Source organism: Callospermophilus lateralis, unplaced genomic scaffold (assembly GCF_048772815.1).
Source record: "Callospermophilus lateralis isolate mCalLat2 unplaced genomic scaffold, mCalLat2.hap1 Scaffold_74, whole genome shotgun sequence".
NCBI classification, from domain to species: Eukaryota; Metazoa; Chordata; class Mammalia; order Rodentia; family Sciuridae; genus Callospermophilus; species Callospermophilus lateralis.
In genome coordinates, this window is record NW_027515420.1 from 235,051 (window position 1) to 241,795 (window position 6,745).

The window sequence follows — 6,745 nt, forward strand, 5'->3', positions numbered from 1 at the left end:
TCTACCACCTCCAAGGTTGTGAACTCCTGAACATTTTCCATTCCAGGTATGTATTCACAGATTTTCTAACTCTTCTTCTCTAATTGTGTCTTACTAGGGGCGAAGATATTGTCAAGGCATTGTTCTGGATGATAGTGGGAATTTTTTGTAGTACATAATTGCATACACATTGGATTTATTTTCCTATTTTCCATTTGAAATACTGAATAACTGACACTAACCCATACCCTAATAGACTCTTACTACTAATCCTAATATGATGGAGTAAAATAACCCAAACAGAATAGAAATGCAAGCATTTCAGAGGAGGCATGGTGTATAGTTAGACTTGGCTTTTGCATGATAAAGTGTAGGTGTTATAATTCAAGTTAATTTTTAATTGAAATAGTTCCATGGGTACTTAAAGTAAACAAATATGTGAATTCCTGTCTCCCTTTCTCTGTAGCCTATTCAGCACATGTATTTTTATATGCACATATAGAATTCTACCTGGTACCACAGGTAAACTCTTGTGAGGTGGCTGACTTGGCAGATAGAAATTGTGAGAATAGATCACTCCGCCTAAACGCTGTTGAAACTGAAATTTCAAACTATGGGTGAGCTTCCTAGTTGAACAACATTATACATAAATCCATGTTCAGTAAAATGAATATTTTTGGATCTGTGCATGATATATATTTCATGGTGAATTTCGATTGGCATATGTATTGCTAATTTTTAATGTCTCTGTGTGTGTGTGTGTGTGTGTGTGTATATACACACACACACACTAATTTTTTTTTTAAAATATAAAATATATGTGTCTTATTATACACCCCCTAAATTCATTCATATTCATGTATGTGGATTTAGAGTTAACATTTCACAAGATTATTCACGGAAATATTCATTCACCTGAAATACATATTTTTTTCCTAGAAATGAAAAATAACTTCAGTGAATGGTGGATACAAATCCTAATATTTTACAATAATTGATCCAGTTTGTCATCAATGCAAGTAGATTCCTATGGGACATGATGTGTATTTTGATGTTCATTCTTATTCACCACTGGTATGTTACAATTTCTTCAGTTTATGCACATTATAGGATATATATTTCATCCATACGTTAGCAAAATTATAGGCATTTGTTTCACTTTCAATCATTTTCTGCTTTAGAACACATGTAATCCTCCATGTTTCTTGACTGGTTTTTTCATGAGACTTCATTCCAAACATATTATTTTCGATTTCCATAATCATATTTGAAGCAAAACTCACACACACTTCATGATAAACTATAAGCCTAATATTACTATTAGATGTATAACTGGTTGGAATGAATGATTGTATATCAATATAAGATTTCTTATATATTTTCAGATATCAAATCAATCCATTATTTAAAGTGGAACCAGTTATATTATTTATTCACACTATTGTCTATTCATGCATTGTCTCTATATTCATAGACACAGAGTACACCTCTTTGTAAACCCAATACTAATTTATACGTCTTCAAAATTTTGCTCCCAGTAATGGTGGAAGAAATACTCATGTCATCTGATCTACATATACATTTTATCACAGTAATATTCTGGACACAAAAAGAAATGGTCACACTTATGTTTGCACCAAAGCCTAAATGTAAAGTGAACATGGATTACTAAACCATCCTTATCAAGTTTGGCTAATGCTCTCAAAATTCAATCCTATTTGTGACAACATATTTGTTTCTTGCTAAGATTATATATTCAAACTCAACCCTGTTGAAAATATCTAATCTTATCTCTCACTTTATACTTTTCCTGATTTCATAATGTCTCTATTTATATCAGCTTTCCTACATACTTTCCGCAGTTCATCATTGTGACTGACTCTTCAATTGTGCTGACACTTACATTCACACTCTAATCCAAACCCTATTGCTAAGGAACTTTTGTTCCAAATCCTATACTCACTCTTCTTCTTAAACCTACTGACTATCTTCCTAATCCTACCCATTATCCCTTTTTGACTGGATGTTCTCTTATACATTCAATAATCCAAGGTACAGGGTCTAATGCCATTGTATATAGATCTATCTCAGACATCTGTGCAGAACATAATTCAATGCTAAGTATCACAATCAAGGGCCCATCCCCATTCTGCGCTTCAAATCTTACTTAGATTTCTGTTTTCATACATATATTTCACCTATATATACTTATAAATGTCGCAGGTTCCCAGTACCATTATTCATCCAGCAGAATGATTCCTAATTCAAATTGAAAATATTATTAACCCTAACCATACACTGTTCCCTCAATCTAACTTTACAGAAGAGCAGGGACAGAGTTGTTCTTACAATACAGGAATGTAGGGGATCTTCCACCTCCTGAGAACCTCAAGGTCCATGCAGAAATGATCCCTGGAGAAGATGTAGCCAACTATGAAGGACCTGAGAGAGCAAAAGTCAGCTTCCATGGAAAACAACCTGGTCAGGATGAAGGGTTGTTTATGAATCAGCCTCTCTCTTCTTAATGTAGAGAAGATGGACCAAACCAGGTTGGTGTGGAGAGCTCTTCCTAGGTGCCTATGGTTGATATGCCATTCTACCTTGTGAAAGTGTCACAGAAAGTAGGGGCAGCCTCCATCTCATGGTAGTCTTGGAAGCAACTGTTAGGACAAAGTGGTTACCAAGGCAGTGATCTGATTCAGTTCCTTAAGGAAGTGACCTCACCTCACTTCTTTGTTGATGGAACTCTCTGAACTTGGTATCCAAGAAGCCAGGCACCAAGAGGCAGTCCCAGTCCCAGTGGTCTCACTTGTTTGGACTTACCAAGGACAGAGTCAGTCATTCTTGCTACCTACTGATGTGAGGATGGCCAAAACCAGGAAAGCTCTGAAGAGGGGCTTTTCCTGAGAAAGTAGGTAGTGGCTCACTGCTGGCTCCTGACAACTTCACAGAGTTGGCCAAGGAGACCAGATCTGAGACAGGACAGGCCATTTCATTGGAACATAGTATGGCCCACCAGTCAGAGGACACTCCGGATAGTCACAGACCTACTTGGGGGAAGGAGGTGTCTTTGTGGGTGTGGGTGTGGGTTTGTGGTTTTGTCTCATATTCTGAGAATAGGTAGGAATGGCGGTTTGTTTGGTTTGGAGGGAACTGTTTCTAGTAAGTCATTTGACAAGGCGAGTGTTTCTATGTCTGTTTATACCACTGTGTCCCTGGTTGTAGACATTAGAAAAGAAAATGCATCAATTGGTGAGTCCTGTCTAGTAGAAAGCTTCTCAGCTTTCATCCTGCCCAATTCATGAATGGACTGCGGCTTGACTTATCGATGGGGAACACCTGCTAACTTCTTAAGTTCCTGTTTTCTTCCTGAATTGTGTGCACTCTCCAGAATAGGCTCATAGTTTTGTGTCAAATATATGTACCACCTCAAATCTCTGTGACATGGCCATGTACTGGATAGCTGAAGGGAATGGCGAGCATCTCAGAAAGCTCAGATATCAGTGAGACCAGGAATGCCTCATTGGAAAAACCCTGCTTGGACATTTTGCTTACCGATTCTTCTGTTGCCCTGAAAGTCAGGAAGGTCTTTGCATCAGGTGTGTCATGTGGGAGTGTTGTGGTTTTAATTGTGGTCATTTTTGTGGCCGTTGGAAGACATGGCTATGTCCACCTGGGCTTGAACCCTTATGTGATTCCCCTTAGAGACTGAGTTCTGGAACTGACCTCAAAGAAGTATTGCCATGTATTGTGTTGGGATTTTAGGAGGCCACGCATGAGAGTCGCCTTTGGAAACTGAGATCTAGGCCCAGGGAGGCTTTCCGAAGAGCACTGGAAATCTCAGGAAGGACATCACATGATTTTATTCTTAAAGACTTGGCAGCCATCGTTGCAAGTCAAAACACACATGGACCTCACATTGTAGACCTCAAATGCCTGGCTTAATGTGACCTTTTAGCCTGTCTTTGGGAAGCCTTGCCTGTTAGAATTCTCCAGAGATTTCATTGAAATGAGCTTCTTCTCTATTTAATGGTTCCTGAATAAATTGAAACCCACAGTGCCTTCAACTTCATCCATGAAAAATGCCTAGATAAATATCATTAAAGTTTGGAAATTCCCATCACCTGGTGGCACTGGAGAACCTTTAGGTGTCCTATTGCTGATCATGAATGTACCAGACAGTGCCTTGATTGACTGGGTTTCATGAAAATGGTGTAGAACAGAGATGCCAGTAACTTGGAGCCTGATGAGTAGTCGGCCTAGAGCAGTGGTGTGCAGGTGTGTGTTAAAACATCTGTGGTGGGCTGATGTGGATATGGCATTGGCTTTCAAATACCTTGTGACTGATATGGTGCAGCCCCCATACCCTTGTATGTAAAGGCATCTTGTTATATGGACAGGTTGCAGGGCAATGTTTAGAATCAGATTGCTGTGGTCAAGGGGGCAAGCTATGTGGGATATAAGCCAGGTTGGTGCATTCTCCTGCAGACCCTTACCCACCACACGTGACAGAACTCCCTCCATCACTGTATCCCAGTTGAACTTCTCGTATTTTGTGAAGCAAATACCAAACTCCCAGTGCAGCTGCAAGAAACACCACGAAAAGTGGAGGATGACCAAATGGCTTCACAGTCCACACTGCAAGACACTTAGCCCCCAGTGGCAACAGTTTACCTATAAAGAGAGAATTCAGCCCTACTGCTTCATGTTCATAGGAAAAAAAGAAACCATGTCCTCCAGGTCATATAGATGCAGACCCAGCTTTGATGGTCTCACTACAAAGGAAGCTAAAGCTCCTGTCATCAACATATATTTCAGGTGCCCAATCTCAGAGGCAGTTTCTCAAGAAGTCTTTAGGCCATGTTTTTGGAGTTTTTACCCTGTCCTTTACTTTTGGAAACTCCTCTACAACCTCGAAGGTTGTGAACTCCTGAGCATTTTAAATTACCGATATGTATTCACAGATTTCTAACTCTTCTCCTCTAATTATGTCTTACTTGGAGTGAAGGAAATGTCAAGGCATTGTTCTGAATGAGAGTGGGAAGATTTTTGTGTAGCACATATTTGCCTACACATTGGATTCATTTTCCAATTTTCCATTCGAAATACTGAATCCCTGACTGTCAGGGGTAGAAGGAATTCTTCTTCAAAGAACAGCCTGACACTTACAAGAAACAGCCCCCAGGAGACATCCTGTCTGGAAGACATCCTGTAGCCATATATGTCCCTGAGACATCCTGTGGCCATCTTTCTTCCAGAAACATCCTGAAGTTATCTCACCTTGTGAAGACATCCAGGAACTGCTGATAAGAGAGCTTTCCCATATCCAGCATATTAATACCCATGTGTGAACAATAAAATTTTGCAGCTTGATCAGAACTCCTGTGTTGCTCTCATCTCTCATGCCTCTTGTCCCTTCATTCCTCCCAATCTAGGTTCGCTGACCACGTTAATGTGTACTGCCGGCCGGGACATCTGGCGCCCACCGACTGGGGCTCAAGCCTTTGACTGAGGGGGAACCCCTTCCTCCTGGAAGACTTGGTCAAGAGGAGCTCACGATCGCCTCAGCAGACACCACCCGGAGACATATCCAGGAGGAAGGTGGGGATGATGCACGGTGAGTGACGCACCATGTGACAAGCAGTATCGTCACATGATTTGTTTATTTCAGGCCTCAAGGAGTCCTTCAAGACATGAGGGGCACATGTTAAGAAAAAGGACTTAAAATTTTTCTTTTCATACATAGGAGAATTGTGTCCATGGTTTCCTCTTGAAAGGACCATTGATGGCAAAAGTGGCTTAGAGTAGGAGACTGTTTAAAAGATTATTATGAATCATTTGGCCCAGAAAAAATGCCAGTTCCCACCTTTTCTTACTGGAACTTAATTAATGAAATTCTTAAAAGTTTTCGCTTTGACAATGGTACCTTACAACTTGTCAGGATTGGGGAAGAGATTATGCAAAAGACCTCTCGTCCCCCCTCTGCATGCCCATCATTAGAATAGACATAGACCCTTCTCAGTCTTCCCAGGACCCTGAGAACCTTCCTGGTCCCCCTCAAAATACGACCCTAATTAATAAGGCTCCAATGATTAAAAACCACCTTTATCCAGTTTTAAATCCCAGAAACACATTGACCCCTGGGGAGGACGCTATCTTGGAGAAGGAAGCAGCTCTCTACAATTCAGAACACCCGCGACCTCTCAGGACCCTGCCACAGCCTATAGGATTTACCAAGCGAAGGTGAAAGCACCTATGTAAAACATCTTGCCTTTGAAAATGCCAACCCAGCATGTCAGAATGTTCTTCAACCACATAAGGATAAAGGGAAACTTTCTGAAGTTATTAGACTCTGTGCAGACGTGGGTGCAGCCCATTCCATGGGTCTGGCTTTAGGGACCGCCTTTACCAAGGCCTTTCACAATCCTGGCTCACGTACTTGCTTTACTTGTAAACAACCTGGCCATTTTGCATGTGAGTGTCCCACAGGCAAACAAAGCCTAGGAATAGCGTCTCCTCAAACTGGGGCTTAACCGCCCCCAGCTACCCTTTTCCATAGAAGTGGTAAAGGTCATCACTGGGCCAGTGAGTGTAGATCTAAGACAAATGCCCTCAGACAGCCTATTTCTTCCTACTTCTCGGGAAACTCCCTGCGGGGTCAGCCCCCGGCCACAACATCCCCCACGACAAACACAGGAGCAATAAGGTTTGTTCCCTCCTAAACTCCCAACCTACCACAAAATCCTTCTCCACAATTGCCTCCCTC